The sequence below is a fragment of the Pristiophorus japonicus genome, chromosome 6, assembly GCF_044704955.1.
Source record: "Pristiophorus japonicus isolate sPriJap1 chromosome 6, sPriJap1.hap1, whole genome shotgun sequence".
In the NCBI taxonomy this organism is placed as follows: Eukaryota; Metazoa; Chordata; class Chondrichthyes; family Pristiophoridae; genus Pristiophorus; species Pristiophorus japonicus.
Window position 1 is genome coordinate 104,051,954 of NC_091982.1, and position 14,381 is coordinate 104,066,334.

Sequence of the window (14,381 nt, forward strand, 5' to 3'; positions counted from 1 at the left end):
TGTGCATACGCATATAAACTGCTCCATTTCAGCCACTTCTGCAGAGATGGAGGAGCAGGAGGGAAGGCAGTGTGCCAGGCGCTTCAGTAATGAGGTGAGTGAGGCCTTTGTCCATTCAGTGGAGAGGAGGTGGTCTTCACTCCATCTTGCTGGGGGAGCCAGAACACTCCCACCTGTATTTAAGAGTCTGTGAAGGAACATAGCACAGGTCTCTGTTACAGACACTGTGCCTAGAACTGGGACACAATGTCGGGAAAAGTTCAACGATCTTACCAGATGCATCAGGGTGAGTACCATTCACATTTATGTATGCCTCCTTTCCTCCTAACACAAATCTCACACATTATATAAAGTTTTTCATGTATATGATCCCTCTCAAAAGTCTTGTTGTTTGTGGGGTGGGTTTCACAATGCATAAGAAAGATGAAGACACACATTGCTTGCTAATGATCAATGCACATAAACTCACTAATTTACATCCTTCCTCGCAATACACTTCCACTACTGCTATGGCTCTCAGAAAGATCACCTACAGCCCCTATGTTGCATCCCTCTAACCTCCTAGTAATCACTCACGAAGCTCATGCAACATCGAAACAGATTGATCGGAAGCCACTGGAACATTCACATAGTCTCACCTATTGTACTATGGTCGGCATATGTGCCACAACAGGAGAGTAACCCTTTCTGAACCCTTCCTATTGTTCTCTTTACAGTCAAAGCACTCCCACAACAGGAGGGAGCAGCTGGGGAGGGGCCGCCTCAAATACGGCAACTTAATGATGTCGAGGAATGGGTGTCGGCCCTAATTTAAGTAGCATCTCAGGCTGTTGCCGGGGGCGATGCTGAGTCTCCATTGAGTAGTGAGGGTATGTAAATGGATAGGGGCCTGAAGAAACTGCATCGAGACGTTTAATGAAGTGGCGGCGGGCCTTCAAGTGAACATGTGCAGTACCACCTTCCTCCTGTCACCCTGCCCCCTCCCCTGTTGCTAACCACATGTATGTGTTTTTGTGCTTGCAGAAGATCAGCCACAATCGTGCCAGCCTTCCTGTGACGCATTGACATCTGGCCATTGTGGTGATGACGAGGCTGCAGAGACAACCAACATAACTGAGCTGCAGAACCCACCAGTTGCCTCGTCACCACATTTGTCATCTGACAGCAATGAGATTTTTGAGGGGTTTGAGCCTTCGGAGGCTCCTGGCCCCTGTCACCTACAGCAACACAGTGCGAGAGGGCAATCTCGCAGGCCAGCTCTCCGGAGGGCGAGTCGGCAAAGTCGATCTGCTCAACAACAGGCAGACATGGAACTGGACCTGGTGGAAATGTCCAGGGAAAACACAGGAATGCATCATGAGCTTATGGATGCATTGGAACGGATCCCAGAGAGCATCGACAAGCTCACTGCAACTGTTGCGGAGTCAGCGTCACGGATTGTCAATGTGACTCAGGAGTCCAGCGAGGCCATCATTGCCCACACACAGAGGCTGGTGGCCCCGAATAGCAACAGTGGCGTTCCAGATTGTGTGGCATGTTCCCTTGAGCATCACACGAATCGCAGGCACAAACTACGCTTCAGCTTGGTGATGTGATGCAGTCGATGACTGCTGCCATCCTCTCCACGTCCCCACTGTCCAACGGGGAAGGGACAGTGCCCAAGCAGACCAACAAGTTGTGGAGACACATCGTGCTTCAAATGCTGAGCCCCAGCCCTGTCGGAGAGTCAGTGGTTCCAGGGAAATGGCAGGTGCTGTCCTTCCTCAGGATGACAGCATTCCGGCTCTCACCACTCACTTGCCAACTATGCACCATACACAATCAACATCCCAGCCATCATTGACTGCTTCCGCTGATGATGAAGCACAGCAGTCCGTAGGCGGGATTTCCAGACCAAGAGCTGGTCCATGGCATCCTCAAATGCCGTCTGCTTGGTCTGCCCCCCAACACAGCAGCCCTCTAGCAGCCTTGCTGCAGGCACTGAGGCCTCATTGAGGAGGAGCAGCAGGCATGCGAGGGGGCTGACGGGAAATGGGTGGGCGGGGGGGGGAATGTATGGCTAAGTGTCATTAAGGTCTAGCCCAGTTTCACCTCTCGTGGAAATGCTGACATTGTAAATAGTTGTATCTTAAGAAATGGGTTCGTTTGCATTGACTTGCTGCAGGAAGCAGTTTTGTGTTTATTTAGCTTTGGTTTTATCTTTGTATCATTTTAGGTTGTTGGGCGGGAGGGGTAATTGTTTGTTATTGATGTTCATAAAAATGTTTCTTGCACCTTTGCCATTGGTGTCTTGTGTCTCATTGCAGAATTGAATGTAGGTGAGCCGTCCGTCATGGTGGTACAGAGTCGCGAGTGAAAACTGCAACCCCACCTTCCCCATTCAAAGCTCTTGCTGCGGCAGCATCTCCACGCTGCGTCCCCTCTGCTAATAGTGCCTGCTGCACCCTGGGACTGCCTGTTTTTTTCAGGCGTTTCCTGGGGCGGGCGATAAATGAGGTGTTAAGGCCAAAAGTTCCATCCGGGGGGCTAGCACAGCCTTGCACGACAATTGACATCATCATCACGCTGAAACGGAAGGTGGGCCATAACTTTTTGTGCCGGTGCAAACCAATAGCTGAATCTTCCAGCCGGGCGCTAAATCCTGAATGCCCGGCATACCGCCCAAAAACAGCACTAACGGAGGCGCAAATTAGCCTAAAATCCAGCCCTTAATGTTTCAGGTCGAGATGCTGCCTGACCTGCTGAGCATTTTCTGCTTTTATATCAGCTTTCCAGCATCTGCAGTATTTTGCCTCTGAGAAGACCACTTGCTCACAGCTTTGGGGGGGCAGAGGCAGCCAAGGGGAGAAATTGCTCGCAGTGGGAAGAGGAAGATGCAGAAGAGGAGGAAGCAGAATGAATAATGCAACCCAGAGACCCCCTTGCTGGCTGGGATATCCGTGATGGAATCATCTGCCTGCGGTATCAGGTACCACAACCCCAATTTCCCATTCAATGTTTGTCCCACACCTTACCTTCCCTCTGTAACTGACCATTACACTGTCCACTTGGCCACAGAGCAAACTTTCCGATCCACTGTTATCCATATATGCATCCAACATGACATCAAGAAATCAACTAATCACCCTTGTGCATTCCCTTAGTGATTGCCTTGTGTGTGCCTTTGCCTATCCTACTGATGTCACGCAGAGCTACCCCAGTGGCTGCAGCATGGCTGGTGGAAGGTTGCTGACTTTCAGTGGGGTACACTGCAGATGGCCTTGCAAGACGACTTCGAGGAACTGGTGGCTGGGAGAGTGAAACCGAGTGACGGTGTTACTTCTTCTTCTTCACTCTCCTCTCCTTCTTGGTTAATCATTGGCTGGGCAGGCTGGATTTCATGGGTGTCTGAAATGTGGAAGGCACAAGGGTAGGGTTGTGGCGAGGGGCTGGGGGTGGGGGGAAGCACATGCTTACACCATGTGCAGTTTGTACATCAGAAGAGATTGTGGGATGACGGGGAAGTGCGATGTGAGAAGGATAACGTATGAGGATACTGGCATCTTGTATTCTTTTAGCCCTGCCGCTGGCCAAGAACCTCTAAGGGGGTGAGGTGAAGCTAGGAATGTGAGGTGTGCCTAGTGTTTGGTAGAGATTGTTGGTAGGTGAGTGATGGGGGGGGTCATGTATTGAGTGATTGGGGGGGGGGTCATGTATTGAGTGATGTGTGAGGCTAGTGGTGCAGTTGGTACGAGACAGCTTTTGAAGATGCATTCACTGACCTTGACCCCTGGTCTGGGGTCATGAAGCTTCTTTGGGCACTGGCCCCCAGGTGGTGGGGACGACACTGCTGGCAGTGACGGCCTCGGTGATTTGGTCCCACATCCTTCTTTCTGAAGGGCCTCCTGGCCCCTGTGGTAGAGGATCTCTCCTCCAGTGTTGACCCCCTGCACAAAGCTGGAGTGCTGCGTGTGAGACCCTGGTTGCCCTTTCCCTGGCTTGATGAGCCATTTATATTAGTGCTGAGCACTTTTCCCATCTTTTTAAGTGCAGGAACCAGTTCAGCTTTAAGAGCTGAAGATTGTCATTTTGGAATTATTTTTTATGTTTTTTCAGAAGGCAGTTGGGCTCTCAGGGCTTGAGACTGCCTATTTTTAAAGGATTTTAGTTTCATTTATTAGAAGGCAGTTTCCCTTTAAGGGCTTGAGACTGCTTTCTAAAATGACAGCATAGCTTTAAGAAAATGATGCCTTGCTCCAGGGACACTACGGACAGTCTATATTAGGCCTCCTGCTGTGCACACTGCCTGAAGCAATGGTAGGTTAACCTGGTCCCACGGTGGCACTGCATTGTTTTCGCACTTGATCGGATTTCTAGGCGATGATGGATAAAATAGCTTCTAATAATCTTTAAGTATTCCTCCAAAGCTTTGTAATAAAATAACATTGAAAGTTATGCATTTTCCTCGGGTCCCATTTCTGCTGGTTTCTGTTGTTTTTTGCATTCCGGTTGTATGCTAATATGATTCATGGCAGGAAATTTTGGTGCAAGTACTACCTGCAATTTCGGAGTAAGGAACAGGCGGAAATTTCGCCCCAACTTGCCGATTGGGCATTTTGAGGAAATTCCAGGCCCAGAGTCAGATTTTCCAACTCCAGCGCGTATCTGAGAACTGAGGACAGGTTACCTGCGGATTTCTGTTCATCGATTTTAACAAATAAGTCAGGTGCTGCTTTTAGCATGTGGGATCTCTGGATTTTATAAGCGTTGAGGATTAAATCTGCTTACAATTAAAACCATTGGTTTATGGTGACTCAGTAAATAAGATTTCTTTTTATGACTTGGGAATCTGGAATTTTCCAGGAAATTAACTGGGTGTCTTGAGCGTCACATTCCATCATTTGGATCAAAATTCTGTGAAAACCCCAAGTCTTGGGGCTCAAGTTTCGGACCCCCGCTAGAACGGCGCACATCGGAGAGGCCCGCCTAATTTGCAGAATAAAAATTGCGCCGAATACGTACCTCGTGATTCTACGATATCTGTAGGCCCGTTTCTAGCTTGGCGCGGTGCAGCAGGAGCTGCTGGGGGCGGAGCTACAGCCCTGCGCCAAAAACAGTGCCGGCAGCTGCGCGCAGTGGAGGTTGCGCGCGTGCGCAGTAGCTCCCGGCCCTCCCAGCGCGTCCCGTCTCCCGGGTGACAACCCTATTCCAGGCCAAAGGGACATCGCCCCTATCCCGGGCCGAGTGGCCTGATGCATCTTACCTCGTAGGTGGGGCCCGCCCGCCCGCCCGAAGAGTTGGTCAGCGTCTTCTGCAAGCGAGCCCCGCCCGAAGTCTTCTGCCCCCCCCCGTTCTTCTTCTGCCCCCCCCTCTCTTTTCTCCCCAGTGCGTAGGTGAGTAGAAATATTTTTTTATTTATTGAGTGATTTTTTAAATTATTTTTTTTATTTTTAATTTTTTAATTTTTTTTGATTGATTTATTGGTTTATTTATTGATTTATTTATCATTTATTATTGATGATGGCTCTTTATTTGTAAAAGTGACGTGTTTAATGTTTGTAAACCCTCCTCCCGCCCACCTCTTGTTCCCTCCGCCTGATTTCTAAGTGTAGGCAAGGTTTTTCTGAGCGTACAAAAATCTGTCTGGAGTAAGTTTTCGCTGCCTAAACTTGCAAAACAGGCATAAGCGGCTGGACCTACCCACTTTTGAAAAAAGAAATCTGTTCTAAAATGGAACTATTCTAATTCACTAGAACTGGAGCAAACTAAATGCTGAGAATTGCAATTTCCAGGATGCTCCATTCTAAACTCGTTGCTCCAAAAAAATAGGAGCAACTCAGGCCGAAACTTGAGCCCATGGTTACCATCAGTTGAGGAAAAGCCTGGTTAAAAGATGTGCTGAGATTCAGAAACATTATTTGTTTTGGGTCTTTTCTCCTGCTGATAGAGTCTCACTAGATCGCCACTCTTCGAGGACAGGGCGCACTGGACATGGTTGTTTTGGTTTCATAAGTTGCTGAAATAATTGGACAAAACTAACAAGGTCGTGATCACTCTTCACAAGCTGCAAGTGAACATTTCACATCAGTTCCTCTTTGTTGCAAAGAATATTCTAGCACGTTCCTGAGGCCGAACCAAACTAAATATGAATTCAAATTTACCACAATAAACAACTTGCTCTTATAATGCACGACTTAATGTAAAATAAATGTCACAAGGCGCCTCACAGATGAATACACAAAAAGTGGATGCCAAGCCAGGAAGGAAGATGATTAGGAGAGCTGACTGAAAGATTGGATGAAGAGATAGGTTTTAAGGAGGATTGAAGAAGTAGAGCGAGAGGCCAGAGGCAGAGTTTTAAGGAGGGAATTGCGGAATCTGGGCCTGAAGCAGTTGAAGGATCTACTATCAACGATAGGAGGAAGAGAGGGGGAGCTGCACAAAAGGATGGAGTCAGGGGAACAGAGTTTTTTTGGGTGGGGGAATATAGGGCTCAAGGAGATTGCAGACATAAGGGTGAGGCAAAAACCTGGATGAATTTAAAGAGGAGGACATGAATGTTTGATATACTGTGTTGAGGGTCGGAGAGCCAATTTAGAATGATGTGCGAGTGGAACTGACCAGAGGAGAGGGTGCTAAGTGTGTTTAAACTAAAGCTTTCGGGTTGCTATGAGTAGCTTTAGTATAAATTTGGAGTCAGGTGTTGTGTATCTGTAAAGCATGCACTCCCATGTTCCGCCACCAGGGAGCGCATCCCCTGAAGTCCCACTGTATATAAGCTGGCCCCTAAGGCCTGTTCCTCACTCTGGAGTGTCTTAATAAAGACTGAGGTCACTGTTACTTTAACCTCCCTGTGTGCAGTCTCATCTGTGTTAGGAACACAATAAATGGCAATGAGTATACGAATCCAATGCAAAGATGCAGCAAACTGTGGGCATCCTGGAGAAGTTCTCAGAGGGTGAGGACTGGGAAGCCTATGTCGAACAGCTAGACCAGTACTTTGTAGCCAACGAGCTGGACGGAGAAGGAAGCGCTGCAAAAAAGAGAGCGGTCCTCCTCACGGTCTGCGGGGCACCGACCTACAGGCTCATGAAGAATTTTCTGGCTCCGGTGAAACCCACAGTATGAGGAGCTGTGTATATTGGTTCGGGAGCACCTTAACCCGAGGGAGAGCGTGCTGATGGCAAGGTATCAGTTCGACACGTGCCAGCGGTCTGAAGGTCAGGAAGTGGCGAGCTACGTCGCCAAGCTAAGGCGACTTGCAGGACAATGTGAGTTTGATGGCTACCTGGAGCAGATGCTCAGAGACTTTTTTGTACTGGGCATTGGCCATGAGACCATCCTACGAAAACTTTTGACTGTAGAGACACCGACCCTCTGTAAAACCATTGCGATAGCACAGGCGTTTATGTCCACCAGTGATAACACCAAACAAATCTCTCAGCACACAAGTGCTGGCAATGTTCATAAATTAACTGGAACTGTGTTTGCGAGCAGAAATGTACAGGACAGAAACCATGAGTCTGCAACTGCCAGCAGGCCTCAGGTGACCCAGATGATTCAGAGTCCGCAACAAAGGATGAATGCAAGGCAATTCACACTTTGTTGCCGTTGTGGAGGCTTCCATTCAGCTTATTCATGCCGCTTCAAAGGATATGTTTGCAAGAGCTGTGGAACAATGGGGCACCTCCAATGAGTTTGCAGACGAGTCGCAAGCTCTACAAAATCTGCTAACCACCACGTGGCAGAGGAAGATCGGGCCATGGTGGATCAAAGCAATTTCGAGCCTGAGAGAGAGGAGGCAGATGCTGAAGTACACGGGGTGCACACATTTTCAACGAAATGTCCACCTATAATGCTAAATGTAAAATTGAATGGCTTACCCACAGCCTTGGAACTGGACACTGATGCGAGCCAATCCATGATGAGGGAGAGAGTGGAAATCGAGCTGGGCAGGCTGCAATGCAAGGGCATCATCTCCCCAGTGGAATTCAGCGAGTGGGCCAGCCCGATTGTTCCAGTACTCCAAAGTGATGGCACGGTCAGGATTTACGGCGATTATAAAGTAACTATTAATTGTTTCTCGCTACAGGACCAATACCCGCTACCTAAGGCAGACGACCTATTTGCAATGCTGGCAGGAGGCAAGACATTCACCAAGCTTGACCTGACTTCCGCCTACATGACACAGGAGTTGGAGGAGTCTTCGAAGGGCCTCACCTGCATCAACACGCAAAAGGGACTGTTCATCTACAACAGATGCCCGTTTGGAATTCGGTCGGCTGCAGCGATCTTCCAGAGAAACATGGAGAACCTATTCAAATCGGTACCACGCACGGTGGTTTTTCAGGACGACATATTGGTCACGGATCGGGACACCGTCGAGCACCTACAAAACCTGGAGGAGGTCCTCTAGCAATTGGATCGCATAGGGCTGCGGCTGAAGAGGTCGAAATACATCTTCATGGCAACAGAAGTGGAATTTTTGGGGAGAAAGATCGCGGCGGATGGCATTCGGCCCACAGACACCAAGCCAGAGGCTATCAGGAATGCGCCCAGGCCACAGAACGTCATGGAGCTGCGGTCGTTCCTGGGACTCCTCAACTGTTTTGGTAACTTCCTACCGGGGTTAAGCACCCCCTTAGAGCCCCTACATGTGTTATTGTGTAAAGGTGAGAACTGGGAAGGGGAAAAAAACCAAGTAATTGCTTTTGAGGAAGCCAGAAACATTTTATGCTCCAACAAGCTGCTTGTATTGTATAACCCGTGTAAGAGACTTGTGCTAGCATGTGACGCGTCGTCATACGGAACCGGTGTGTATGACAACAAGCTAACGTTGCGGGGAAGTTGCAACTTGTCGCCTATGCCTCCAGGAGCTTGTCTAAGGCCGAGAGGGCCTACAGCATGATTGAGAAAAAGGCATTAGCATGTGTGTCCGGTGTAAAGAAAATGCATCAGTACCTGTTTGGTCTCAAATTTGAGCTGGAAATCGATCACAAGCCCCTCATATCCCTGATCGCTGAAAACAAGGTGATAAATACTAATGCCTCAGCCCACATACAAAGGTGGTCACTCGCGCTATCAGCGTATAACTATACCATCCGCTACAGGCCAGGCACCGAGAACTGTGTGGATGTTCTCAGTCGGCTACCATTGCCCACCACGGGGGTGGAAATGGCGCAGACTACAAACTTGTTGATGGTGGCGCAGGCCGCAGACTTGTTGATGGTCATGGAAGCATTTGAAAATGATAAATCACCTGTCACAGCCCGCAAGATTAGGACTTGGACCAGTCAAGATTCTCTGCTGTCCCTAGTAAAAAACTGTGTACTGCATGGAGCTGGGCCAGCATCCCAGTTGAAATGCAAGAGCTAATCAAGCCGTTCCAGCGGCCAAAGGGTGAGCTGTTCATTCAGGCAGACTGCCTGTTGTGGGGTAACCGTGTAGTGCTACCCAAAAAAGGCAGGGAAACGTTCATCTCAGATCTCCACAGCAGACACCCGGGTATAGTAATGATGAAAGCGATAGCCAGATCCCACGTGTGGTGGCCTGGTATCGACTCTGACTTAGAGTCCTGTATACGGCAATGCAGCGTGTGTGCTCAGTTGAGCAATGTGCCCAGAGAGGTACCACTAAGTTTGTGGTCCTGGCCCCCCCAGACCATGGTCGAGGATCCATGTCGACTATGCGGGCCCGTTTCTCGGTAAAATGATCCTGGTGGTGGTGGATGCTTTTTCAAAATGGATTGAATGTGAAATAATGTCGTGAAGCACCTCCACCGCCATCATTGAAAGCCTGAGGGCCATGTTTGCCACCCACGGCCTGCCTGACATACTGGTCAGTGACAATGGGCCATGTTTCACCAGTGCCGAATTTAAAGAATTCATGACCCGCAAAGGGATCAAACATGTCACCTCGGCCCCATTTAAACCAGCCTCTAATGGGCAGGCAGAGCGGGCAGTACAAACAATCAAACAAAGCCTCAAACGAGTCACAGAAGGCTCACTCTGTCATGTATCTCACACTACTGTATATAACTGTATCTTACCATGCTATACATGACTGTAACTAGATATGACCTGTAACTACAAGCATACTTTACCACCAGGGGTGCACTTGCAGGAGACACTGCATACCTGTTCCACACAGGTATATAAAGGCAGGTCGCAGGCAAGTGTGGCACTGGAGAGCTGTGAAATAAAGATGCAGGTCCAGAGTGACCTTGACTTCAGCATGTGCCTCGTGTAAGTCTGTACTGCAGGGTCAGGACTTTACTGTGGCGACGAGTTACGGAATCACAGAATCCACAGAATGGCTACCAACGGCTCAGATGAGAAATACAATGCTGGCTACAATTAGAAATACAATGCTGACTTTATAGAAAGGCTCCAGCAAAGCTTTGTAACCAAAGACTGGTTGGGTGACGATAAGGCAGACAAGAGAAGAGCCCATCTCTTGACTAGCTGTGGCTCGAAAACATATGCATTAATGAAGGACCTGCTGGCACCCGAGAAACCAGCAAGCAAGTCGTTTGAAGAGTTGAGCACACTGGAGAGAGACCACCTGAAGCCAGCAAGCAGCATACACATGGCTAGACACAGGTTCTACAACAACAGATGCTGTGTGGGCCAGAGCATACCCGACTTTATGGCGGAACTTCGAAGTCTGGCTAGTCTATGTGAGTTCTCCAATGAACGAAGGAGAGAAGTACTGAGAGACTTTTTTATTGAAGGAATAGGCCACACAGGCATATTCCAAAAGCTTATAGAGACCAAGAACTTGACCCTAGAGGCAGCAGCACTGGTCGCAGACATTCTTGGCTGGAGAAGAAGAAACGAGGTTGATCTATACTGCGGGTACAACAACTAACGAAACATTGGAACAAGGGGTTCACAGCGTGAAACAAGCCGCTACCCCCACACACACAAAGGCAGGAGAGCAGGCCTTCAACAGCAGACAGTGGTGCCAGAAGTCATCAAGGGCCACATGAACGGCCGTTCACACCTCATCAACCCACAATGCGAGCAATCAACTACAGACTGAGAGAAGCTCAAGAGAGATCAGTCAGACGCAGCTCATCCTTCAGAAACAATGGAAGCGGTCTGTGCTGGAGATGTGGGGGAAGGCACTCAACAAGGGGGTGTTGATTTCAGCATGCTGTTTTCAGAAACTGCTACTATACAGGGCATCTGGTTCGCATGTGCAGAAAAACAGCAGCTCGGCTGGTATACGAATCGGAAGGGTCGGAAAGTGGAGCAGAAGACGGCAGGGACAGTGCCCGGGACACCGAGGTACAGCGGGTCAACACGATCAATGTCCACTGTTCTTACAACAAGACGCCTCCAATAATGATGAGGGTCTACTCAATGGGATACCCGTCAACATGGAACTGGACACCGGAGCTAGTCAATCTCTCGTGAGCGTCCAACAATTTGAACAGCTGTGGCCGCACAAAAGCAACAGACCAAAACTCACAAGGATCGACACCAAACTAAGGACCTATACCAAAGAAATCGTCCCAGTTCTTGGCAGCGCCATGCTCTCAGTCACACACAAAGGGACGGTGAATCGACTTCCCCTGTGGATTGTCCCCGGCGATCTCCCAGCACTGTTGGGGAGAAGCTGGCTGGCAAAACTAAATTGGAAATGGGATGATGTTCACGCCATGTCGTCAGAGGAACGGACCTCATGCTCAACAGTTCTAAGTCGTTTTGAACATCTCTTTCAGCCAGGTGTGGGCACCTTCAAAGGGGCTAAAGTCAAAGTCTACATCACACAGGATGCCAAACTGGTCCATCACAAGGCTAGAGCTGTGCCTTTTGTGATGAGGGAAAAGATTGAACATGAACTGGACAGGCTTCTGCGGGAAGGCATTATCTCACCCATGGAATTTAGCGACTGGGCAAGTCCCATCGTCCCCGTCATGAAGCCTGATGGATCCGTACGAATCTGTGGGGATTACAAATCGACCATAAACAGAGTCTCCCTACAGTACCAATACCTGCTGCCCAGAGCGGAGGACCTATTTGCCACATTGGCTGGAGGAAAACTTTTCTCGAAACTAGATCTCGCATCTGCGTATATGACGCAAGAACTGACCGAAGAGTCTAAGCTACTCACCACCATCAACACACATCGAGGCCTTTTTATGTACAATCGATGCCCATTCGGCATCAGGTCAGCAGCTGCTATATTCCAGCGCAACATGGAGAGTCTGCTCAAGTCCATCCCGGGGACGGTTGTGTTTCAAGATGACATACTCATCACGGGCAGGGACACCGACTCCCATCTCTGCAATTTGGAGGAAGTACTAAGTCGATTGGATCAGGTAGGCCAAAGAGTTAAGAAGTCCAAGTGTCTGTTTCTCGTGCCCGAGGTTGAATTTTTGGGCAGAAGGATTGCCGCTGATGGAATCCGCCCAACAGAATCCAAAACCGAAGCAATTCGTCTGGCACCCAGGCCCCGGAGTGTCTCGGAACTGCGCGCCTTTCTCTTGCTACTCATTTACTTTGGGAACTTTATGCAGAACTTGAGCACGCTGCTGAAGCCTCTCCACGTGCTACTCAGAAAGGGGTACGATTGGTTTTGGGGGTCGCCCAAGAACGCGCCTTCAATAAGGCACGCAACCTTCTATGTTCCAACAGTGTTTTCGCCTTTTTTGACCCAGGTAAAAAGCTAGTTTTTACATGTGATGCATCAGCGTATGGGATCGGTTGTGTTTTACAGCATGTCAATGATGCGGGTAAATTACAACCCATTGCTTATGCCTCCAAGTCACTTTCGCGGGCGGAGCGCGTGTATGGTATGGTTGAGAAGGAGGCGTTCGCGTGCGTGTACGGTGTTAAAAAGATGCACCAATACCTTTTCGGGGCCAAGTTCGCGTTCGAAACCGACCACAAACCCCTCACGTCCCTGATATCCGAGTGCAAGACAATAAACGGCAACACCTCGGCGCGCATTCAGCGGTGGGCACTCATGCTGGCATCTTACGACTACACAATAAGGCACTGACTAGGCACAGCCAACTGTGCCAAAGCGCTTAGCAGGCTACCCCTGGCGACCACAGAAGGGTCCGACGAACAGGACTGTGAGATGGTCATGGCAATCAATGCCTTTGAGTCCACAGGTGCGCCCATGACAGCTCGCCAAATCAGAGCCTGGAAGACCAGCGACCCCACGTTATCCTTAGTCAAAAGATGTGTTTTTACTGGTGACTGGGTAGAGGCTCATGATGTCTGTCCTGAGATCATCAAACCTTTCCATAGGTGCATGCATGAACTATCACTACAGGCAGACTGCCTGATGTGGGGCAGCCGAGTAGTTATGTCCTTGCGAGGCAGAGAAGCGTTTGTTTCGGGAGCTCCACTGCGAGCACCCCCAGGGATCATCTTTATGAAGGCCATAGCCAGATCCCACGTCTGGTGGCCCTCCATTGACGCGGACTTGGAGCTCTGCGTCCGGCGGTGCACCATTTGTGCCCAACTCAGTAATGCCCCCAGGGAGGCCCCCCTAAGCCTCTGGCCCTGGCCCACCAAACCGTGGTCGCGGGTGCATGTAGAATATGCGGGCCCATTCATGGGCAAAATGTTCCTCGTAGGCGTCGATGCATTTTCAAAGTGGATCGAGTGCACCATTTTAAACTCGAGCACCACCTCCACCACTGTGGAGAGCCTTAGAACCTTGTTTGCAACGCACGGCATTCCTGACATATTGGTCAGTGATAATGGTCCGTGCTTCACCAGCGCAGAATTTCAAGATTTTATCGTTGACCACGACATAAACCACGTTAAGATGGCACCGTTCAAGCCGGCCTCCAATGGCCAGGCGGAGCGAGCAGTGAGAATCATTAAACAAGGCATGCTTAAAATCCAAGGTCCCACACTGCAGGGCCGCCTGTCGCGACTGCTGCTGGCATACAGATCTCGTCCGCATTCGTTGACTGGGGTTCCCCCCGCGCAACTATTGATGAAACGGACCTTAAAGACTAGGCTCTCGTTAATCCTCCCAGACATGCATGAAATTGTTGAGGCAAAGCGCCAGAAGCTAATCGAGTACCATAACCAAAATTCGAGGGGGATGTGGAATGAGATAGGGGGCAAAGTGTTTGTGCTAAACTATGGCAGAGGTCCCAAATGGCTTGCAGGGACAGTAACAGACAAGGAAGGAAACAGGCTACTGGTTGTACAAATGGACAATGGCCAAACCTGCCAGAGGCATGTAGACCAAGTAAAAAGTAGATTCACCAACAACACTGCAGAACCAGAGGCAGACTACAATGTGGAACTCACACCACACCTGGTGGACAGACAGAGGGAACAACCTGAGGAAAGGGCAGTCTCAACAGACAGCCCAGGCGAGATACCAGCAATCATACTGAACGAAACAGACAGCCCAGGCGAGAT

The 14,381-nt window shown here is 49.4% G+C and overlaps 1 long non-coding RNA gene across 1 annotated transcript in view; it reads left to right on the top strand.

The window, feature by feature from the left end:
• Nucleotides 1-4,253: 4,253 nt before the first annotated feature.
• The window catches only part of LOC139265198 (uncharacterized), a 128,329-nt gene continuing 118,201 nt past the window's right edge, over nt 4,254-14,381 (top strand). The window contains exon 1 of the long non-coding RNA XR_011593498.1: nt 4,254-4,296. This is a non-coding gene — a long non-coding RNA (uncharacterized lncRNA). The remainder of the gene's footprint in view (nt 4,297-14,381) is intronic.